The sequence below is a fragment of the Drosophila mauritiana genome, unplaced genomic scaffold, assembly GCF_004382145.1.
Source record: "Drosophila mauritiana strain mau12 unplaced genomic scaffold, ASM438214v1 U_255, whole genome shotgun sequence".
NCBI classification, from domain to species: Eukaryota; Metazoa; Arthropoda; class Insecta; order Diptera; family Drosophilidae; genus Drosophila; species Drosophila mauritiana.
The window spans coordinates 1-25858 of NW_022881390.1; the positions used below are offsets into that span (position 1 = coordinate 1).

The 25858-nt window shown below is 40.7% G+C and overlaps 1 non-coding gene and 3 pseudogenes across 1 annotated transcript; all 4 read left to right on the forward strand.

Moving 5' to 3' along the window:
- The first annotated feature begins 1669 nt into the window (after positions 1-1669).
- Positions 1670-1845, forward strand: LOC117149595 (annotated as a pseudogene).
- Positions 1846-2237: 392 nt separating this feature from the next.
- On the forward strand, positions 2238-11566 carry LOC117149596 (annotated as a pseudogene).
- Positions 11567-18904: 7338 nt separating this feature from the next.
- On the forward strand, positions 18905-19083 carry LOC117149593. Its single transcript, XR_004460398.1, has one exon. It is a non-coding gene; the product is annotated as a 5.8S ribosomal RNA (ribosomal RNA).
- Positions 19084-19477: 394 nt separating this feature from the next.
- On the forward strand, positions 19478-25837 carry LOC117149594 (annotated as a pseudogene).
- Positions 25838-25858: the final 21 nt, after the last annotated feature.

Below are 25858 nucleotides of genomic sequence, written 5' to 3' on the forward strand. Positions count from 1 at the left end.
AAGACTAACTTAAGCGAAAGCATTTGCCAAGATGTTTTCATTAATCAAGAACGAAAGTTAGAGGTTCGAAGGCGATCAGATACCGCCCTAGTTCTAACCATAAACGATGCCAGCTAGCAATTGGGTGTAGCTACTTTTATGGCTCTCTCAGTCGCTTCCCGGGAAACCAAAGCTTTTGGGCTCCGGGGGAAGTATGGTTGCAAAGCTGAAACTTAAAGGAATTGACGGAAGGGCACCACCAGGAGTGGAGCCTGCGGCTTAATTTGACTCAACACGGAAAACTTACCAGGTCCGAACATAAGTGTGTAAGACAGATTGATAGCTCTTTCTCGAATCTATGGGTGGTGGTGCATGGCCGTTCTTAGTTCGTGGAGTGATTTGTCTGGTTAATTCCGATAACGAACGAGACTCAAATATATTAAATAGATATCTTCAGGATTATGGTGCTGAAGCTTATGTAGCCTTCATTCATGGTGGCAGTAAAATGTTTATTGTGTTTGAATGTGTTTATGTAAGTGGAGCCGTACCTGTTGGTTTGTCCCATTATAAGGACACTAGCTTCTTAAATGGACAAATTGCGTCTAGCAATAATGAGATTGAGCAATAACAGGTCTGTGATGCCCTTAGATGTCCTGGGCTGCACGCGCGCTACAATGAAAGTATCAACGTGTATTTCCTAGACCGAGAGGTCCGGGTAAACCGCTGAACCACTTTCATGCTTGGGATTGTGAACTGAAACTGTTCACATGAACTTGGAATTCCCAGTAAGTGTGAGTCATTAACTCGCATTGATTACGTCCCTGCCCTTTGTACACACCGCCCGTCGCTACTACCGATTGAATTATTTAGTGAGGTCTCCGGACGTGATCACTGTGACGCCTTGCGTGTTACGGTTGTTTCGCAAAAGTTGACCGAACTTGATTATTTAGAGGAAGTAAAAGTCGTAACAAGGTTTCCGTAGGTGAACCTGCGGAAGGATCATTATTGTATAATATCCTTATCGTTAATAAACATTTGTTATAATACAAATAAATACAATTTACCAAAATAAAAATATTACAAAATGATTCCACGGAATCAAAAGTTAAAGTCAAAATAAAATGAAGATGGCTTTTATTTTATATGTGGGCTTGGCAACCTCATAAAAAGACTTTAACATTATTAATGTTGTTGTGCGTATTTGTGGCAGTACCTACTACAACAATGGCGTTTCCTATAAAAACAAATTCTCGAAAATGGAAATCGAAGAAACTGAACAAAATTTGAAAGTAGAAGTCGAATTAAAATTAAAATAATTTTGAATGTGGTATTCAAAATAAGTGTGTGTGTATATGGACCATAATATACACGCGTTGCGAATATGTATTGTTCATCTATGTTATGAGCATACGTTGGCTAATGCAACAACCTAAAATATACAATGTTTGTACCTGTCATCCATCAGGTTAATGTTTTATATAAATTTTGCAGTATGTGTCACCCAAAATAGCAAACCATAACCAGATTTTTATGATACATAATGCTTATATGAAACTAAGACATATCGCAACATTTATTTTTAGGTATAAAAAATAAATTTATTGAAGGAATTGATATATGCCAGTAAAATGGTGTATTTTAATTTCTTTCAATAAAAACAATATTGATATTATATAAAAATGAATTATAAAACTCTAAGCGGTGGATCTCGGCTCATGGGTCGATGAAGAACGCAGCAAACTGTGCGTCATCGTGTGAACTGCAGGACACATGAACATCGACATTTTGAACGCATATCGCAGTCCATGCTGTTATGTACTTTAATTAATTTATAGTGCTGCTTGGACTACATATGGTTGAGGGTTGTAAGACTATGCTAATTAAGTTGTTTATAAATTTTTTATAAGCATATGGTATATTATTGGATTAAATAATGATTTTATTCATAATATTAAAAAAGAAATGAAAAACATTATCTCACATTTGAATGTGAAAAACGAAGAGAAATATTTTCTTTTTCAATCAAATAATACTGAGAAATGTCTAGCATAAAAAATTGAAATATTTTTCATCTAGAATTGTCTCTTATTAATGATTCGGAAAAAGAAAAATCTTGGTTTGTTATTATTCTTCGTTGGTTCGTTAAATGGATAAAAAATAACTTTGCTTACAAGAACTATTGGAACTATTTATAACGAATTTAATTGATTGTTTTATCATTTATATATAAAGAATTTATGGCAAAAAAGTTATATATACAACCTCAACTCATATGGGACTACCCCCTGAATTTAAGCATATTAATTAGGGGAGGAAAAGAAACTAACAAGGATTTTCTTAGTAGCGGCGAGCGAAAAGAAAACAGTTCAGCACTAAGTCACTTTGTCTATGGCAAATGTGAGATGCAGTGTATGGAGCGTCAATATTCTAGTATGAGAAATTAATGATTTAAGTCCTTCTTAAATGAGGCCATTTACCCATAGAGGGTGCCAGGCCCGTATAACGTTAATGATTACTAGATGATGTTTCCAAAGAGTCGTGTTGCTTGATAGTGCAGCACTAAGTGGGTGGTAAACTCCATCTAAAACTAAATATAACCATGAGACCGATAGTAAACAAGTACCGTGAGGGAAAGTTGAAAAGAACTCTGAATAGAGAGTTTAAACAGTACGTGAAACTGCTTAGAGGTTAAGCCCGATGAACCTGAATATATCCGTTATGGAAAATTCATCATTAAAATTGTAATATTTAAATAATATTATTAAGAATAATGTGCATTTTTTCCATATAAGGACATTGTAATCTATTAGCATATCCCAAATTTATCATAAAATATAACTTATAGTTTATTCCAATTAAATTGCTTGCATTTTAACACAGAATAAATGTTATTAATTTGATAAAGTGCTGATAGATTTATATTATTACAGAGCGTTAATTTTTCGGAATTATATAATGGCATAATTATCATTGATTTTTGTTTATTATATGCTCTTGTATGATTAACAATGCGAAAGATTCAGGATACCTTCGGGACCCGTCTTGAAACACGGACCAAGGAGTCTAACATATGTGCAAGTTATTGGGATGTAAACCTAATAGCGTAATTAACTTGACTAATAATGGGATTAGTTTTTTAGCTATTTATAGCTAATTAACACAATCCCGGGGCGTTCTATATAGTTATGTATAATGTATATTTATATTATTTATGCCTCTAACTGGAACGTACCTTGAGCATATATGCTGTGACCCGAAAGATGGTGAACTATACTTGATCAGGTTGAAGTCAGGGGAAACCCTGATGGAAGACCGAAACAGTTCTGACGTGCAAATCGATTGTCAGAATTGAGTATAGGGGCGAAAGACCAATCGAACCATCTAGTAGCTGGTTCCTTCCGAAGTTTCCCTCAGGATAGCTGGTGCATTTTAATATTATATAAAATAATCTTATCTGGTAAAGCGAATGATTAGAGGCCTTAGGGTCGAAACGATCTTAACCTATTCTCAAACTTTAAATGGGTAAGAACCTTAACTTTCTTGATATGAAGTTCAAGGTTATGATATAATGTGCCCAGTGGGCCACTTTTGGTAAGCAGAACTGGCGCTGTGGGATGAACCAAACGTAATGTTACGGTGCCCAAATTAACAACTCATGCAGATACCATGAAAGGCGTTGGTTGCTTAAAACAGCAGGACGGTGATCATGGAAGTCGAAATCCGCTAAGGAGTGTGTAACAACTCACCTGCCGAAGCAACTAGCCCTTAAAATGGATGGCGCTTAAGTTGTATACCTATACATTACCGCTAAAGTAGATGATTTATATTACTTGTGATATAAATTTTGAAACTTTAGTGAGTAGGAAGGTACAATGGTATGCGTAGAAGTGTTTGGCGTAAGCCTGCATGGAGCTGCCATTGGTACAGATCTTGGTGGTAGTAGCAAATAATCGAATGAGACCTTGGAGGACTGAAGTGGAGAAGGGTTTCGTGTGAACAGTGGTTGATCACGAGTTAGTCGGTCCTAAGTTCAAGGCGAAAGCCGAAAATTTTCAAGTAAAACAAAAATGCCTAACTATATAAACAAAGCGAATATAATACACTTGAATAATTTTGAACGAAAGGGAATACGGTTCCAATTCCGTAACCTGTTGAGTATCCGTTTGTTATTAAATATGGGCCTCGTGCTCATCCTGGCAACAGGAACGACCATAAAGAAGCCGTCGAGAGATATCGGAAGAGTTTTCTTTTCTGTTTTATAGCCGTACTACCATGGAAGTCTTTCGCAGAGAGATATGGTAGATGGGCTAGAAGAGCATGACATATACTGTTGTGTCGATATTTTCTCCTCGGACCTTGAAAATTTATGGTGGGGACACGCAAACTTCTCAACAGGCCGTACCAATATCCGCAGCTGGTCTCCAAGGTGAAGAGTCTCTAGTCCGATAGAATAATTAGGTAAGGGAAGTGGCAAATTAGATCCGTAACTTCGGGATAAGGATTGGCTCTGAAGATTGAGATAGTCCGGGCTTGATTGGGAAACAATAACATGGTTTATGTGCTCGTTCTGGGTAAATAGAGTTTCTAGCATTTATGTTAGTTACTTGTTCCCCGGATAGTTTAGTTACGTAGCCAATTGTGGAACTTTCTTGCTAAATTTTAGAATACTATTTGGGTTAAACCAATTAGTTTTATCAATTATAACGATTATCAATTAAAATCAATTCAGAACTGGCACGGACTTGGGGAATCCGACTGTCTAATTAAAACAAAGCATTGTGATGGCCCTAGCGGGTGTTGACACAATGTGATTTCTGCCCAGTGCTCTGAATGTCAAAGTGAAGAAATTCAAGTAAGCGCGGGTCAACGGCGGGAGTAACTATGACTCTCTTAAGGTAGCCAAATGCCTCGTCATCTAATTAGTGACGCGCATGAATGGATTAACGACGGACGTGTTTTCGTTGCGCTCGTGTACAGATTGCGAATAACTAAGTTTTCCTTGTTTGGAAAGTAATTAAATCGGTGATTTAGTGCTCCGCGGAAGTCGAGTGAAAATTGTCGAGTGTTAAAAAAAAGCGGTTTGGAAATTATTAACAATAAACTATTGGAAATTTTCCACTCCGCACGTGCTGCGAGGCGAGCTTACGAGTAAGTTTTTCGAGTAAGCTTTTTGAGCAGCTGTCAAAAAGCTTATTGTGGCAGTCACTGCTAGGGTTTGTGTCTAGGGACAGTTTAGTGCTACCAGACGCTACCGATAGGTGGAGCTCTAGAGCATCTACCTTTGTCAGTGAGCAAACGAGCAACGGTTGCTGGCGTCGACGGTAGGAGGAGCCACCATCGAGTTATGCGACGAGAGCGACAGCAGCGCGAGTGCCTTGAGCGGATGTAGTGCCTCGAGGAAATCCAGACGAGGCAGGCGCAGAAGCCATCTGGCCTCTAAGAGCTCGGCGCCGACGCAGGCGAAATTGGTTGCCCTGGCGTCGAATGGAGTGCCAGAACCGTTGGTGTACTTGAGGAGCGTTTTCGTCGCTGGAGGACGCCCGGGCGGCTACGGCAAACGCTGCCATCATGCTGCCCCCCCCAACGCTGCTGCCACCGCTGTTGATCCTACTGGCTGCCCTGCTGCCGACCACACTGCTGCTCCGCGTTTCCACTGCTGCTAAAATTGTTGCCACCACTGCCACGGCCGCTACCGCTGCGCCCGTGCTGGCAAGCAGCCATGATGGCAGAGCTGTCGGCCACCCAGCGCATGGTGAGAAGCAGCTTCCGCAGCCTAGGAGAAGTGGACACGGAAGAGCTCTCGTATGCTATCAGCCGCTACGATGAGCTGGTGCTGGCGTTAATGCTCCGGTGTGGAGAACTGGAGACGCGGCTCGCTATGCCGCCACCGGCCGCGCCGTCGTCGAATCCGTTAAAGAATACGGCCGCCAATGCTCCCCAGATGCCACAGGTTGCACCCATCGCTGCCCGCGGACCACCAAGGTTCGCGAGACGTGGTCAGCGGTGGTGAAGTGCGACGACCCTGCCGCTATCGGGAAAGCTATAGCGGAAAGGTGCGAACGATGGTTGCACCCTCCCTCGGAGTCAGAGTACATGAGGTACGTGAGCTCCGTCGAGGTGGTGGTGCGATCATTCGTACTCCTTCAGTTGGAGAGCTGCAGAAGGTGGTAGCATCAAAGAGGTTCGCTGAAGTTGGGCTAAATGTGGCACGGAATGCGGCCGAGAAGCCGAAGGTCGTCGTCTATGACGTCGACACAGCTATCGGCCCTGAGGAATTCAATGCAGGAGCTGCATGGAAATAACTTCGACAGCGATATGACTATGTCCCAATTTAAGAAGTCCGTGCACCTGGTGACCAAGGCGTGGTCGGTACCGACGGGCCACAGTAAATGTAACGCTAGAGGTAGAACGACCGCGCGATGGCGAAGCTTGATGTAGGTCGTGTCTACATCAAGTGGTTCTCATTCCGATGCCGAGACAGGTCCGCACATACGCCTGCCACAGATGCGTGGGTTTCGACCACAAGGTCAGCGAATGCCGGCAGAAGGACAATGTCTGCCGCCAGTGCGGGCAACAAGGCACACCGCGGCAAAGTGCCAAAACCCGGTGGACTGCCGGAACTGCCGTCACAGAGGGCAACCCTCGGGGCATTACATGCTCTCGAACGTGTGCCCGATATACGGGGCGTTGCTGGCGAGGGTGCAAGCTAGACATTAATGTTTAGCTTCATCCAAGCGAACTGTGGCCGAGGCAGAGCTGCGACCATCGAGCTCGGAGTCCGACTCAGGAGATCGGAGTCTATGTTCGCGCTGGTGCAGGAGCCGTATCTCGGCGGGGACGGAATGGATGTGCTGCCTGAAGGAATGAGAATTTTCACCGATCGGCGAGGGAAGGCAGCCATCCTAGTAGATCAACAGGAAGCCATCTGTATGCCAGTGGAGACCCTCACCACGGATTATGGCGTATGTCTGGTCGTTAAAGGGAGCTTTGGCTCAATCTTCCTTTGCGCCGCATACTGCCAGTTCGATGCACCTCTGGAACCGTACCTCCGGTACATGGATGCGGTCCTGCTGCAGGCCAGCAGAACCCCCGCAATCCTGGGCCTCGACGCGAATGCAGTGTCCCCCATGTGGCTTAGCAAACTCTCTCGTCATGCCGAGGGGCAAGCTAACTACAGACGGGGTGAGCTGCTGTCAGAGTGGATGCTGGAGGCAAGAGTCGCCGCCCTAAACCAGTCAACAGAGGTGTACACGTTCGATAATCACAGAGCTACTAGCGATATCGACGTGACAATCGTCAATGAGGCAGCATCTATGTGGGCCACATATGAGTGGAGAGTGGACGAGTGGGAATTGAGTGACCACAACATCATTACTGTTGTGGCCGAACCAACTACCGCGCGCGCAGTTGAGAGCATAGCTCCTGTGCCGTCCTGGAACTTCTCCAATGCACGTTGGCGATTGTTCAAGGAGGAAATGGTGAGTAGAGCAGCCGAACTTCCGGAAAACTTCTCAGAGTCGCCGTTGGACCAGCAAGTTTCGACCCTGCGCAGTATAGTACATAATGTATGTGATATTGCGCTGGAAGAAGTCAATTCGATCGCCCAACAGGAGAGCACGTTGGTGGACTGCCGACCTCTGCGCTGCAAGGCGCGAAGTCCGGAGACTTCGTCGCCTACTCCAAGATGGAAGGCGTCGTGATGACGGGTGCCGCTATAGAGCGTGTAGTGGTCGAGCTGAGGCGGGCCTCAGCAAACTACAAGAAGCTCATTGGGAGGGCGAAAATGGATGACTGGAAACGCTTCGTGGGAGATCATGCCGACGACCCATGGGGGCGCGTCTACAGATTTGCCGAGGCCGCAGAAAGTGCACGGAGATTGGGTGCCTCCGCGTGAATGGCGAGCTCATCACTGATTGGGGTGACTGTGCACGAGTGCTCCTCCGCAATTTCTTCCCAGTTGCGGAGTCCGAAGCACCGACTGCCATCGCGGAGGAAGTCCACCGGCCCTCGAAGAATTCGAGGTTGATGCATGTGTTGCCCGGTTGAAGAGCAGGCGCTCTCCCGGCTTGGACGGCATCAATGGCACTATCTGCAAGGCAGTCTGGCGCGCCATACCCGAGCACCTAGCATCGTTGTTTTCCCGATGCATCCGATTAGGATACTTTCCCGCTGAGTGGAAGTGCCCACGAGTTGTCTCGCTGCTCAAAGGGCCAGATAAGGACAAGTGTGAGCCCTCCTCATATAGAGGAATATGCTTGCTGCAGTCTTTGGTAAGGTGCTCGAGGCCATCATGGTGAATCGTGTGAGAGAAGTTCTTCCGGAAGGCTGCAGATGGCAGTTTGGATTTCGCCAAGGACGATGTGTGGAGGATGCTTGAGACACGTGAAGAGCAGTGTTTTGTCCAGCCCGGCGCAATACGTGCTCGGCACATTCGTGGACTTCAAAGGAGCATTCGACAAGTCGAATGGAGTGCTGCACTCCGCCGACTAGCAGACTTGGGATTGCCGGGAGATGGGCTTGTGGCAGAGCTTTTTCTCCGGCCGAAGAGCAGTGATCCGAAGCAGTTCCGGTACTGTGGAAGTACCGGTAACTAGAGGCTGCCCGCAGGGGTCAATCAGTGGCCCATTTATCTGGGACATTCTGATGGATGTACTGCTTCAGCGTCTCCAGCCGTATTGCCAGCTGAGTGCATACGCTGATGACTTGCTGCTTCTCTCGAGGGAAATTCCCGAGCTATGCTAGAGGAAAAAGGAGCACAGCTGATGTCCATCGTAGAAGCGTGGGGAGCGGAAGTTGGCGTTGCCGTCTCGACCAGCAAGACGGTAATAATGCTGCTAAAAGGTGCCTTGAGACGTGCGCCTACGGTGAGGTTGCTGGAGCGAACCTTCCGTATGTGCGTAGCTGTCCGGTACCTTGGCATCACGGTCAGTGAAGGAATGAAATTCCTCACGCACATAGCTTCGCTTCGCCAGCGGATGACCGGAGTCGTTGGAGCATTGGCGCGTGTGCTTCGAGCCGACTGGGGCTTCAGTCCTCGAGCCAGGGACCATATATGACGGACTCATGGCACCTTGTGTGCTGTTTGGTGCCCCGGTATGGTATGACACCGCCGAGCAAGTAGCCGCCCGGAGACGACTAGCCTCCTGCCAGAGGCTAATCCTGCTTGGATGCCTTTCGGTATGCCGAACAGTGTTCCACAGTGGCACTGCAGGTACTTGGTGGAGCTCCCCCGCTTGACTTGGCTGCTAAGTTTTTAGCGGTCAAATACAAGCTGAAGCGTGGATACCCGCTGGAGGAGAACGACTGGCTATATGACGAGGACACTACGTGTCTAAGCTGGAAGCAGAGGAAGACTCGCCTAGAAGAGTGCTTACTGCAGAGTTGGCAGAACAGATGGGATGATGACAGCGAACCAGGACGGGTGACGCATAAATTCATCCCATATGTCACTCTCACCTATCGGGATCCAAGATTTGGATTCTCGATGAGGACGTCTTACCTGCTGACAGGTCACGGGTCGTTTAACGCATTTTTGCAAGGGAGAGCCTCAGCGATACCACTGCTTGCGCTTGTGGAGATCCATATGAGGACTGGATGCACATATTGTGCGCTTGCCCCCTATATGCAGATTTGCGGAACCTCGATGGACTTGGAGTGCAGCGCCTTGGCGAAAACTGGACCTTCGATAGAATCCTGGAGATCAACAGAGGACTCAACGGCTGGCAGTGTTTGCGGACGAAGTGTTCCGTAGGAGGAGGGGTGTTTAGCCCAACAACTTCGCCGTGTGGTTAGCGGGCGAGAATACTTCCACAGTCCGCTATTGCTTGTCGTAAGAGGCGACTAATATAGCCATAGGTCCCTCTAACCCTGCTTGTCGGAGCAAAAGGAGGAGGCCCACCGAGCCTCTCTTTCCGTACCACGGTTGTGCAGCTATCCAAGACTGCACATTGAGGTAGGCCCCCTGGTGGGAGTATCGTGGTGGCTGTGGTTGGTACCCATATCGCGGGTAGAGCCTTCGTGTTCGACGTTTGATTACGGTGCTAGTTGCGCAAAACTCGGGTGCTGTGACCCAGAGATCAGTAGAGATTTAGGTAGATCTCGCTCCTCAGCAAGGGGGAGTGCTTGCCCGGCAAGCAAGTACTCGAATTGCTACCGGGGTGGTCGCTATGTACATAGCTATAGCTTCTAGTCCGGGACGCTTGTCTGGCGTATCCAGACACATACACCATGTTGATACATGCACCACTTGTGGGTGTTCAGGGTGTCGTGGTTGTAATCCCTTCAGTGTGGAACTCGCACGTAAAACAAGTTCGGAGAGATCTGAAAAGTCGTCGTTGTCCCTATCTACTATCTAGCGAAACCACAGCCAAGGGAACGGGCTTGGAATAATTAGCGGGGAAAGAAGACCCTTTTGAGCTTGACTCTAATCTGCAGTGTAAGGGAGACATAAGAGGTGTAGAATAAGTGGGAGATATTAGACCTCGGTTTGGTATCGTCAATGAAATACCACTACTCTTATTGTTTCCTTACTTACTTGATTAAATGGAACGTGTATCATTTCCTAGCCATTATACGGATATATTTATTATATCTTATGGTATTGGGTTTTGATGCAAGCTTCTTGATCAAAGTATCACGAGTTTGTTATATAATCGCAAACAAATTCTTTAATAAAACGATGCATTTATGTATTTTTGATTTGAAAATTTGGTATAACTCCAATTACTCAGGTATGATCCAATTCAAGGACATTGCCAGGTAGGGATTTTGACTGGGCGGTACATCTCTCAAATAATAACGGAGTGTCCCAAGGCCAGCTCAGTGCGGACAGAAACCACACATAGAGCAAAAGGGCAAATGCTGACTTGATCTCGGTGTTCAGTACACACAGGACAGCAAAAGCTCGGCCTATCGATCCTTTTGGTTTAAAGAGTTTTTAACAAGAGGTGTCAGAAAAGTTACCATTAGGGATAACTGGCTTGTGGCGGCCAAGCGTTCATAGCGACGTCGCTTTTTGATCCTTCGATGTCGGCTCTTCCTATCATTGTGAAGCAAAATTCACCAAGCGTTGGATTGTTCACCCATGCAAGGAAACGTGAGCTGGGTTTAGACCGTCGTGAGACAGGTTAGTTTTACCCTACTAATGACAAACGTTGTTGCACAGCATTCCTGCTAGTACGAGAGGAACCGCAGGTACGGACCAATGGCACAATACTTGTTCGAGCGAACAGTGGTATGACGCTACGTCCGTTGGATTATGCCTGAACGCCTCTAAGGTCGTATCCGTGCTGGACTGCAATGATAAATAAGGGCAATTTGCATTGTATGGCTTCTAAACCATTTAAAGTTTATAATTTATTTATAAACGACAATGGATGTGATGCCAATGTAATTTGTAACATAGTAAATTAGGAGGATCTTCGATCACCTGATGCCGCGCTAGTTACATATAAAAGCATTATTTAATACAATGACAAAAGCCTAGAATCAATTGTAAACGACTTTTGTAACAGGCAAGGTGTTGTAAGTGGTTGAGCAGCTGCCATACTGCGATCCACTGAAGCTTATCCTTTGCTTGATGATTCGATAAATAAATGATTTTTTCCTGTAGCCAAACAAACACCTCGTCATCAATTTAGTGACGCATATGATATTGTCCCTATCATATAATTTTTGATATAAAGACTTTAAAGAATTATATCAAGTTGCCAAATACCTCGTCATCAATTTAGTGACGCATATGATATGTCTCTATCATATAATTAATATAAAGACTTTAATGAATTGTGTCAAGTTGCCAAACACCTCGTCATCAATTTAGTGACGCATATGATATTGTCCCTATCATATAATTTTTGATATAAAAACTTTAAAGAATTGTATCAAGTTGCCAAATACCTCGTCATCAATTTAATGACGCATATGATATTTGTCCCTATCATATAATTAATATAAAGACTTTAATGAATTGTTCAAGTTGCCAAACACCTCGTCATCAATTAGTGACGCATATGATATTGTCCCTATCATATAATTTTTGATATAAAACTTTAAAGAATTTATCAAGTTGCCAAATACCTCGTCATCAATTTAGTGACGCATATGATATTGTCCTATCATATAATTAATATAAAGACTTTAATGAATTGTGTCAAGTTGCCAAACACCTCGTCATCAATTTAGTGACGCATATGATATTGTCCCTATCATATAATTTTTGATATAAAAACTTTAAAGAATTGTATCAAGTTGCCAAATACCTCGTCATCAATTTAGTGACGCATATGATATTGTCCCTATCATATAATTAATATAAAGACTTTAATGAATTGTGTCAAGTTGCCAAACACCTCGTCATCAATTTAGTGACGCATATGATATTGTCCCTATCATATAATTTTTGATATAAAAACTTTAAAGAATTGTATCAAGTTGCCAAATACCTCGTCATCAATTTATGACGCATATGATATTGTCCCTATCATATAATTAATATAAAGACTTTAATGAATTGTGTCAAGTGCCAACACCTCGTCATCAATTTAGTGACGCATATGATATTGTCCCTATCATATAATTTTGATATAAAACTTTAAAGAATTTATCAAGTTGCCAAATACCTCGTCATCAATTTAGTGACGCATATGATATTGTCTCTATCATATAATTAATATAAAGACTTTAATGAATTGTGTCAAGTTGCCAAACACCTCGTCATCAATTTAGTGACGCATATGATATTGTCCCTATCATATAATTTTTGATATAAAGACTTTAAAGAATTCTATCAAGTTGCCAAATACCTCGTCATCAATTTAGTGACGCATATGATATTGTCTCTATCATATAATTAATATAAAGACTTTAATGATTTGTGTCACGTTGCCAAACACCTCGTCATCAATTTAGTGACGCATATGATATTGTCCCTATCATATAATTAATATAAAGACTTTTTAAAGAATTGTATCAAGTTGCCAAACACCTCGTCATCAACTACTATATTATGGTTGCGCCGACCTCTCATATTGTATTCTCTTATGTCTTCATAGGATTTTGGCAATTATACGAGTAAATTAAATAATATACATATGAAAATGATTAATTATTATATGTATAAGGGAAAAAATGCTGAAATATTCCCATATTATCTTAGTATTATAGAGGAAAGACCGTTGCCGACCTCTGATATTGTTCAAAACTTATGTATTTATATGATTTTGGCAATTATATGAGTAAATTAAATAATATACATATAAAATGATTAAATATTATATGTATAAATGTATAAGGGAAAAAATGATGAAATATTCCCACATTATCTTAGTATTATAGAGGAAAGACGAAAGACCGTTGCTGACCTCTGATATTGTTCAAAAACTTATGTATTTATATGATTTTGGCAATAATATGAGTAAATTAAATAATATACATATGAAAATGATTAATTATTATATGTATAAATGTATAAGGGAAAAATGCTGAAAATATTCCCATATTATCTTAGTATTATAGAGGAAAGACCGTTGCTGACCTCTGATATTGTTCAAAACTTATGTATTTATATGATTTGGCAATTATATGAGTAAATTAAATAATATACATATGAAAATTATTAATTATTATATGTATAGGGGGCAAAAAATGGCCTGGAAAAAGTGTAAACGACCGGAATACGACAGAGGGTTCAAAACTCTATAGTAGGCGTGGTTGCCGACTCTCATATTGTTCAAACTTATATTTTGATTTTGGCAATTATTGTAATTAATATATAATATGAAATTATTAATTATTTATGTATAGGGAAAAATGCTGAAATATTCCCACATTCTCTTAGTATTATAGAGAAAAGCCATTATAGTGAGAGGGTATAGTAGTGTAAACGACCGGAATTACGACAGAGGGTTCAAAAACTACTATAGGTAGGCAGTGGTTGCCGACCTCTCATATTGTTCAAAACTTATGTATTCATATGATTTGGCAATTATATGAGTAAATTAAATAATATACATATGAAAATTATTAATTATTATATGTATAGGGGAAAAAAATGCTGAAATATTCCCACATTCTCTTAGTATTATAGAGAAAAGCCATTTATAGTGAGAGGGTATAGTAGTGTAAACGACCGGAATTACGACAGAGGGTTCAAAAACTACTATAGGTAGGCAGTGGTTGCCGACCTCTCATATTGTTCAAAACTTATGTATTCATATGATTTTGGCAATTATATGAGTAAATTAAATAATATACATATGAAAATATTAATTATTATATGTATAGGGGAAAAAATGCTGAAATATTCCCACATTCTCTTAGTATTATAGAGAAAAGCCATTATAGTGAGAGGGTATAGTAGTGTAAACGACCGGAATTACGACAGAGGGTTCAAAAACTACTATAGGTAGGCAGTGGTTGCCGACCTCTCATATTGTTCAAAACTTATGTATTCATATGATTTTGGCAATATATGAGTAAATTAAATAATATACATATGAAAATTATTAATTATTATATGTATAGGGAAAAAATGCTGAAAATATCCCACATTCTCTTAGTATTATAGAGAAAAGCCATTATAGTGAGAGGGTATAGTAGTGTAAACGACCGGAATTACGACAGAGGGTTCAAAAAACTACTATAGGTAGGCAGTGGTTGCCGACCTCTCATATTGTTCAAAACTTATGTATTCATATGATTTTGGCAATATATGAGTAAATTAAATAATATACATATGAAAATGATTAATTATTATATGTATAAGGGAAAAAATGCTGAAATATCCCACATTCTCTTAGTATTATAGAGAAAAGCCATTATAGTGAGAGGTCTATAGTAGTGTAAACGACCGGAATTACGACAGAGGGTTCAAAAACTACTATAGTAGGCAGTGGTTGCCGACCTCTCATATTGTTCAAAACTTATGTATCATATGATTTGGCAATAATATGAGTAAATTAAATATATACATATGAAAATGATTAATTATTATATGTATAAGGGGAAAAAATGCTGAAAATATCCCACATTCTCTTAGTATTATAGAGAAAAGCCATTTATAGTGAGAGGGTATAGTAGTGTAAACGACCGGAATTACGACAGAGGGTTCAAAAACTACTATAGGTAGGCAGTGGTTGCCGACCTCTCATATTGTTCAAAACTTATGTATTCATATGATTTTGGCAATAAAATGAGTAAATTAAATAATATACATATGAAAATGATTAATTATTATATGTATAAGGGAAAAAATAATCATATTATATATGAATAATGGAAAAAAAATGAAATGTTCCTATAATCTCTTAATATATAGAGAATAGCCCGTATGTTGGGTGGCAAACGGAATTGAAAATACCCGCTTTGAGGACAGCGGGTTCAAAAAACTACTATAGGTAGGCAGTGGTTGCCGACCTCCCGCATTATTCGAAATATTTATTTCGGATTATGTTTATATTGGTTACATACAATAAAGTATATTATTATCCGTACAAATTTGTTTCTCAGTTCTATAGAACACGGGACTTGGCTCCGCGGATAATAGGAATATACGCTTTATAGATAATATCGTTGAAACAAAGTCAAGTTTCTATTATATATAGAATAACAAATCGTTTCCATATATTATCGTTAATTTTTGGAGGCAGGCAAATATTAATTATTACCTGCCGTATAGTTGGATTATTATATCGTTACGGTATAATACAAATATGGATTCTTATGAAAGAAATATAAAATTATATATTAAATGTGGAAATATTATCATATGCGCTTGGTTTTATGTTATATATTACCAGAGATATATATGAAAAGAGATAAATTTTAAATTTATCTTCAAAATGCAAATGATTTAACTTAATATTTATATTGGTTAAACAAAATTGTACATGTGTGGATACAATAATTATGTATGTTGGAAATAAAATGATATTTTATAATGAAATATGTATGTATAAAAAGATAAAATTATAGAAATATATATATTACAATAATTAGATGAAATTCTTTTATATTGGTAAAACAAGTATAAATTAAAAATGAAAATATGGATTACGAATGCATATAAAAATGGCCGTAATCGAATGGATTTTTTACTTATATATTTAAAATTTTACCCGAAGGCGAAATATTGAATTTTATTCAATATAATAAAAATCATGGAATTATATAAAGTGAAAAATCTATATATCTATATATCTATTATATTGCTTATTTCGATTCAAAATATATGAATGGAATATGAAGGAAAAAACATTATTCTGGTTGATCCTGCCAGTAGTTATATGCTTGTCTCAAAGATTAAGCCATGCATGTCTAAGTACACACGAATTAAAAGTGAAACCGCAAAAGGCTCATTATATCAGTTATGGTTCCTAGATCGTTAACAGTTACTTGGATAACTGTGGTAATTCTAGAGCTAATACATGCAATAAAACATGAACCTTATGGGACATGTGCTTTTATTAGGCTAAAACCAAGCGATCGCAAGATCGTTATATTGGTTGAACTCTAGATAACATGCAGATCGTATGGTCTTGTACCGACGACAGATCTTTCAAATGTCTGCCCTATCAACTTTGATGGTAGTATCTAGGACTACCATGGTTGCAACGGGTAACGGGGAATCAGGGTTCGATTCCGGAGAGGGAGCCTGAGAAACGGCTACCACATCTAAGGAAGGCAGCAGGCGCGTAAATTACCCACTCCCAGCTCGGGGAGGTAGTGACGAAAAATAACAATACAGGACTCATATCCGAGGCCCTGTAATTGGAATGAGTACACTTTAAATCCTTTAACAAGGACCAATTGGAGGGCAAGTCTGGTGCCAGCAGCCGCGGTAATTCCAGCTCCAATAGCGTATATTAAAGTTGTTGCGGTTAAAACGTTCGTAGTTGAACTTGTGCTTCATACGGGTAGTACAACTTACAATTGTGGTTAGTACTATACCTTTATGTATGTAAGCGTATTACCGGTGGAGTTCTTATATGTGATTAAATACTTGTATTTTTCATATGTTCCTCCTATTTAAAAACCTGCACTAGTGCTCTTAAACGAGTGTTATTGTGGGCCGGTACTATTACTTGAACAAATTAGAGTGCTTAAAGCAGGCTTCAAATGCCTGAATATTCTGTGCATGGATAATGAAATAAGACCTCTGTTCTGCTTTCATTGGTTTTCAGATCAAGAGGTAATGATTAATAGAAGCAGTTTGGGGGCATTAGTATTACGACGCGAGAGGTGAAATTCTTGGACCGTCGTAAGACTAACTTAAGCGAAAGCATTTGCCAAAGATGTTTTCATTAATCAAGAACGAAAGTAGAGGTTCGAAGGCGATCAGATACCGCCCTAGTTCTAACCATAAACGATGCCAGCTAGCAATTGGGTGTAGCTACTTTTATGGCTCTCTCAGTCGCTTCCCGGGAAACCAAAGCTTTTGGGCTCCGGGGGAAGTATGGTTGCAAAGCTGAAACTTAAAGGAATTGACGGAAGGGCACCCACCAGGAGTGGAGCCTGCGCTTAATTGACTCAACACGGGGAAAACTTACCAGGTCCGAACATAAGTGTGTAAGACAGATTGATAGCTCTTCTCGAATCTATGGGTGGTGGTGCATGGCCTTCTTAGTTCGTGGAGTGATTTGTCTGGTTAATTCCGATAACGAACGAGACTCAAATATATTAAATAGATATCTTCAGGATTATGGTGCTGAAGCTTATGTAGCCTTCATTCATGGTGGCAGTAAAATGTTTATTGTGTTTGAATGTGTTTATGTAAGTGGAGCCGTACCTGTTGGTTTGTCCCATTATAAGGACACTAGCTTCTTAAATGGACAAATTGCGTCTAGCAATAATGAGATTGAGCAATAACAGGTCTGTGATGCCCTTAGATGTCCTGGCTGCACGCGCGCTACAATGAAATATCAACGTGTATTTCCTAGACCGAGAGGTCCGGGTAAACCGCTGAACCACTTTCATGCTTGGGATTGTGAACTGAAACTGTTCACATGAACTTGGAATTCCCAGTAAGTGTGAGTCATTAACTCGCATTGATTACGTCCCTGCCCTTTGTACACACCGCCCGTCGCTACTACCGATTGAATTATTTAGTGAGGTCTCCGGACGTGATCACTGTGACGCCTTGCGTGTTACGGTTGTTTCGCAAAAGTTGACCGAACTTGATTATTTAGAGAAGTAAAAGTCGTAACAAGGTTTCCGTAGGTGAACCTGCGGAAGGATCATTATTGTATAATATCCTTATCGTTAATAAACATTTGTTATAATACAAATAAATACAATTTACCAAAATAAAAATATTACAAAATGATTCCACGGAATCAAAAGTTTAAAGTCAAAATAAAATGAAGATGGCTTTTATTTTATATGTGGGGCTTGGCAACCTCATAAAAAGACTTTAACATTATTAATGTTGTTGTGCGTATTTGTGGCAGTACCTACTACAACAATGGCGTTTCCTATAAAAACAAATTCTCGAAAATGGAAATCGAAGAAACTGAACAAAATTTGAAAGTAGAAGTCAATTAAAATTAAAATAATTTTGAATGTGGTATTCAAAATAAGTGTGTGTGTATATGGACCATAATATACACGCGTTGCGAATATGTATTGTTCATCTATGTTATGAGCATACGTTGGCTAATGCAACAACCTAAAATATACAATGTTTGTACCTGTCATCCATCAGGTTAATGTTTTATATAAATTTTGCAGTATGTGTCACCCAAAATAGCAAACCATAACCAGATTTTTATGATACATAATGCTTATATGAAACTAAGACATATCGCAACATTTATTTTTAGGTATAAAAATAAATTTATTGAAGGAATTGATATATGCCAGTAAAATGGTGTATTTTTAATTTCTTTCAATAAAAACAATATTGATATTATATAAAAATGAATTATAAAACTCTAAGCGGTGGATCACTCGGCTCATGGGTCGATGAAGAACGCAGCAAACTGTGCGTCATCGTGTGAACTGCAGGACACATGAACATCGACATTTTGAACGCATATCGCAGTCCATGCTGTTATGTACTTTAATTAATTTTATAGTGCTGCTTGGACTACATATGGTTGAGGGTTGTAAGACTATGCTAATTAAGTTGTTTATAAATTTTTTATAAGCATATGGTATATTATTGGATTAAATAATGATTTTATTCATAATATTAAAAAAGAAATGAAAAACATTATCTCACATTTGAATGTGAAAAACGAAGAGAAATATTTTCTTTTCAATCAAATAATACTGAGAAATGTCTAGCATAAAAAATTGAAATATTTTTCATCTAGAATTGTCTCTTATTAATGATTCGGAAAAAGAAAAATCTTGGTTTTGTTATTATTCTTCGTTGGTTCGTTAAATGGATAAAAAATAACTTTGCTTACAAGAACTATTGGAACTATTTATAACGAATTTAATTGATTGTTTTATCATTTATATATAAAGAATTTATGGCAAAATATAGTTATATATACAACCTCAACTCATATGGGACTACCCCCTGAATTTAAGCATATTAATTAGGGGAGGAAAAGAAACTAACAAGGATTTTCTTAGTAGCGGCGAGCGAAAAGAAAACAGTTCAGCACTAAGTCACTTTGTCTATATGGCAAATGTGAGATGCAGTGTATGGAGCGTCAATATTCTAGTATGAGAAATTAATGATTTAAGTCCTTCTTAAATGAGGCCATTTACCCATAGAGGGTGCCAGGCCCGTATAACGTTAATGATTACTAGATGATGTTTCCAAAGAGTCGTGTTGCTTGATAGTGCAGCACTAAGTGGGTGGTAAACTCCATCTAAAACTAAATATAACCATGAGACCGATAGTAAACAAGTACCGTGAGGGAAAGTTGAAAAGAACTCTGAATAGAGAGTTAAACAGTACGTGAAACTGCTTAGAGGTTAAGCCCGATGAACCTGAATATCCGTTATGGAAAAATTCATCATTAAAATTGTAATATTTAAATAATATTATTAAGAATAATGTGCATTTTTTCCATATAAGGACATTGTAATCTATTAGCATATCCCAAATTTATCATAAAATATAACTTATAGTTTATTCCAATTAAATTGCTTGCATTTTAACACAGAATAAATGTTATTAATTTGATAAAGTGCTGATAGATTTATATTATTACAGAGCGTTAATTTTTCGGAATTATATAATGGCATAATTATCATTGATTTTTGTGTTTATTATATGCTCTTGTATGATTAACAATGCGAAAGATTCAGGATACCTTCGGACCCGTCTTGAAACACGGACCAAGGAGTCTAACATATGTGCAAGTTATTGGGATGTAAACCTAATAGCGTAATTAACTTGACTAATAATGGGATTAGTTTTTTAGCTATTTATAGCTAATTAACACAATCCGGGGCGTTCTATATAGTTATGTATAATGTATATTTATATTATTTATGCCTCTAACTGGAACGTACCTTGAGCATATATGCTGTGACCCGAAAGATGGTGAACTATACTTGATCAGGTTGAAGTCAGGGGAAACCCTGATGGAAGACCCGAAACAGTTCTGACGTGCAAATCGATTGTCAGAATTGAGTATAGGGGCGAAAGACCAATCGAACCATCTAGTAGCTGGTTCCTTCCGAAGTTTCCCTCAGGATAGCTGGTGCATTTTAATATTATATAAAATAATCTTATCTGGTAAAGCGAATGATTAGAGGCCTTAGGGTCGAAACGATCTTAACCTATTCTCAAACTTTAAATGGGTAAGAACCTTAACTTTCTTGATATGAAGTTCAAGGTTATGATATAATGTGCCCAGTGGGCCACTTTTGGTAAGCAGAACTGGCGCTGTGGGATGAACCAAACGTAATGTTACGGTGCCCAAATTAACAACTCATGCAGATACCATGAAAGGCGTTGGTTGCTTAAAACAGCAGGACGGTGATCATGGAAGTCGAAATCCGCTAAGGAGTGTGTAACAACTCACCTGCCGAAGCAACTAGCCCTTAAAATGGATGGCGCTTAAGTTGTATACCTATACATTACCGCTAAGTAGATGATTTATATTACTTTGATATAAATTTGAAACTTTAGTGAGTAGGAAGTACAATGGTATGCGTAGAAGTGTTTGGCGTAAGCCTGCATGGAGCTGCCATTGGTACAGATCTTGGTGTAGTAGCAAATAATCGAATGAGACCTTGGAGGACTGAAGTGGAGAAGGGTTCGTGTGAACATGGTTGATCACGAGTTAGTCGGTCCTAAGTTCAAGGCGAAAGCCGAAAATTTTCAAGTAAAACAAAAATGCCTAACTATATAAACAAAGCGAATATAATACACTTGAATAATTTTGAACGAAAGGAATACGGTTCCAATTCCGTAACCTGTTGAGTATCCGTTTGTTATTAAATATGGGCCTCGTGCTCATCCTGGCAACAGGAACGACCATAAAGAAGCCGTCGAGAGATATCGGAAGAGTTTTCTTTTCTGTTTTTATAGCCCGTACTACCATGGAAGTCTTTCGCAGAGAGATATGGTAGATGGGCTAGAAGAGCATGACATATACTGTTGTGTCGATATTTTCTCCTCGGACCTTGAAAATTTATGGTGGGGACACGCAAACTTCTCAACAGGCCGTACCAATATCCGCAGCTGGTCTCCAAGGTGAAGAGTCTCTAGTCGATAGAATAATGTAGGTAAGGGAAGTCGGCAAATTAGATCCGTAACTTCGGGATAAGGATTGGCTCTGAAGATTGAGATAGTCGGGCTTGATTGGGAAACAATAACATGGTTTATGTGCTCGTTCTGGGTAAATAGAGTTTCTAGCATTTATGTTAGTTACTTGTTCCCCGGATAGTTTAGTTACGTAGCCAATGTGGAACTTTCTTGCTAAAATTTTAAGAATACTATTTGGGTTAAACCAATTAGTTCTTATCAATTATAACGATTATCAATTAACAATCAATTCAGAACTGGCACGGACTTGGGGAATCCGACTGTCTAATTAAAACAAAGCATTGTGATGGCCCTAGCGGGTGTTGACACAATGTGATTTCTGCCCAGTGCTCTGAATGTCAAAGTGAAGAAATTCAAGTAAGCGCGGGTCAACGGCGGGAGTAACTATGACTCTCTTAAGCAAAACCACCAAGTAACAACATCAGAAACAACTCCAATCACTCCCTTCGAACAGTCGAACAGGAAATTTTGCGGACACTGCGTGGGTATAGCCCCGTAGAATGCCATTCCAAATGGAGAGCCCAAGAGCTACAAAACGATCATTGACAGGGCAGAGCTCGAGGGAAAGGAAACCACTCTCCAATGCTTATCGCTATATCTCCTAGGAATTTTTCCGGCACAGGGTGTACGACACACGCTGACGAGACCTCCTCGGAGACCTCGGAATAGGAGAGGAAAGCAGAAGGCAGCAGTATGCTGTCACCCAGCGTAACTGGGATAAGCATAAAGGAAATGCATTAATCCTTGCTAAATGGAACTGATGAGTCGGTAATGCCAAGCCAAGAAGTAATGGTTCCCTACTGGAGAGAAGTAATGACTCAGCCTAGCCCAAGCTCTTGCATGGAGAAGTGATACAAATGGATCACTCGCTGAGAGGGTATGGTCTGCTATTACGGAGCATGACCTTAGGACATCAAGAATCTCATTATCTTCATCTCCGGGGCCTGACGGGATAACTCCAAAAACAGCCAGGAGGTCCGTCAGGTATTATGCTACGAATAATGAACCTAATTCTATGGTGCGGCAATCTACCACACTCTATCCGACTGCCAGAACTGTCTTCATCCCGAAGACGGTGACGCGAAGCGACCGCAAGACTTTCGTCCAATATCGGTGCCTTCAGTCCTGGTAAGACAGCTAAATGCAATATTGGCAACCCGGTTGAACTCATCAATCAATTGGGACCCGCGCCAGCGGGGCTTCTTACCTACCGACGGATGTGCCGATAATGCGACGATAGTTGACTTAGTCTTGAGGCATAGCCATAAGCACTTTAGATCTTGCTACATCGCAAATTTTAGATGTAAGCAAGGCATTCGATTCTCTATCGCATGCATCTATATATGACACCTTACGTGCTTATGGTGCGCCAAAGGCTTCGTTGACTACGTACAGAATACGTACGAGGGTGGCGGTACCAGTCTCAATGGGGACGGTTGGAGTTCAGAGGAATTCGTCCCTGCTAGAGGAGTGAAGCAGGGTGACCCTTTGTCTCCTATTCTATTTAACTTGGTAATGGACAGGTTACTTAGAAACCTACCCAGCGAAATTGTGCTAGAGTCGGAAATGCCATTACTAACGCGGCCGCGTTGCAGATGATTTGTACTATTTGCTGAAACTCGAATGGGACTTCAAGTATTGTTGGACAGAACGTTGGATTTTCTATCTCTCGTCGGCCTCAAACTTAATGCCGACAAATGTTTTACCGTTGCATTAAGGGCCAGCCGAAACAGAAGTGTACCGTGCTAGAGGCACAGAGCTTTACGTAGCTCAAGAGAGATTCCATCATTGAAGCGAACGGACAGTGGAAGTACTTAGGCATCAACTTCACTGCAACTGGGAGGGTTCGATGCAATCCGGCCGAGGACATTGGTCCAAAGCTACAAAGATTGACAAAGGCCCCCCCTCAAACCACAACAGAGGATGTTCGCCCTAAGGACTGTCCTTATCCCACAGCTCTATCACAAGTTAGCCCTTGGAGTGTGGCGATAGCGTCCTACAAAAACTGACAAACTAATACGATACTATGTGCGAAGATGGCTAAATCTTCCGCTGGATGTGCGATAGCATTCATTCACGCACCCCCAAAAAGTGGAGGTCTCGGAATTCCATCACTTAGATGGGTAGCTCCAATGTTAAGGCTAAGACGTTTGAGTAATATAAATGCTCACCTCACGCAAAACGAGGTAGCCACTCTTTCCTCGAAGCCGAAAAACAACGGGCCCGAGATAGATTATTTGCAAGAACAACATGAATTGTTTATCGCGTCCGGCAATAGAAAAATATTGGGCGAACAAATTGTACCTCTCAGTTGATGGCAGCGGACTCCGTGAAGCGGGCCATTGGGGACCGCAACACGGGTGGGTAATCAACCCACGCGTTTACTAACAGGAAAGGAATATATAGACGGTATTCGTCTGCGGATAAATGCCCTACCCACGAAGTCTCGTACTACAAGGGAAGGCACGAATTGGAACGACAGTGTCGTGCAGGATGTGACGCTCCCGAAACAACAAACCATATAATGCAAAAATGTTACCGATCGCATGGGAGGCGCGTAGCTAGACACAACTGCGTAGTAAATCGAATCAAGCGGGGACTTGAGGAGAGAGGCTGCGCGGTCATTGTTGAACCAAGTCTGCAGTGCGAATCCGGCCTTAATAAACCGGACCTGGTGCACTACGACAAAATCACATTGATGTGATCGACATACAAATTGTGACAGACGGACACTCTATGGATGATGCGCACCAGCGCAAAATCAATAGATACGACAGACCGGACATACGAACTGAATTGCGTCGCAGATTCGAAGCCGCAGGTGACATTGAATTCCATTCTGCCACCCTGAACTGGAGGGGGATCTGGAGTGGTCAATCCGTTAAAAGATTGATAGCGAAGGTCTCCTCAGCAAATATGATAGTCATATCATTAGCGTCCAGGTTATGAGAGGCAGTCTCGGTTGTTTTAAACAGTTCATGTACCTGAGCGGGTTTTCCCGAGATTGGACTTAGCTAAAACGTTTGGTTCAAAACATTTGCTTGCTGTCTGGCATAACATCAATAAAGGCATAAACATCGCAAATAATGGTAATATATAAATGGCTATGAGGATGGTTTTAGTACGTAGCGTTGCGGAACTTCGGTTCAGCAATGAATCGTGCATGCTAGGAAACTGAAGTGTTGACAGACCTAGTATCTTTCGATAGATTTCCATACCTCCGCGATCAAAAAAAAAAAAAAAAAATAGCCAAATGCCTCGTCATCTAATTAGTGACGCGCATGAATGGATTAACGAGATTCCTACTGTCCCTATCTACTATCTAGCGAAACCACAGCCAAGGGAACGGGCTTGGAATAATTAGCGGGAAAGAAGACCCTTTTGAGCTTGACTCTAATCTGGCAGTGTAAGGAGACATAAGAGGTGTAGAATAAGTGGGAGATATTAGACCTCGGTTTGGTATCGTCAATGAAATACCACTACTCTTATTGTTTCCTTACTTACTTGATTAAATGGAACGTGTATCATTTCCTAGCCATTATACGGATATATTTATTATATCTTATGGTATTGGTTTTGATGCAAGCTTCTTGATCAAAGTATCACGAGTTTGTTATATAATCGCAAACAAATTCTTAATAAAACGATGCATTTATGTATTTTTGATTTGAAAATTTGGTATAACTCCAATTACTCAGGTATGATCCAATTCAAGGACATTGCCAGGTAGGGAGTTTGACTGGGGCGGTACATCTCTCAAATAATAACGGAGGTGTCCCAAGGCCAGCTCAGTGCGGACAGAAACCACACATAGAGCAAAAGGGCAAATGCTGACTTGATCTCGGTGTTCAGTACACACAGGGACAGCAAAAGCTCGGCCTATCGATCCTTTTGGTTTAAAGAGTTTTTAACAAGAGGTGTCAGAAAAGTTACCATAGGGATAACTGGCTTGTGGCGGCCAAGCGTTCATAGCGACGTCGCTTTTTGATCCTTCGATGTCGGCTCTTCCTATCATTGTGAAGCAAAATTCACCAAGCGTTGGATTGTTCACCCATGCAAGGGAACGTGAGCTGGGTTTAGACCGTCGTGAGACAGGTTAGTTTTACCCTACTAATGACAAAACGTTGTTGCGACAGCATTCCTGCG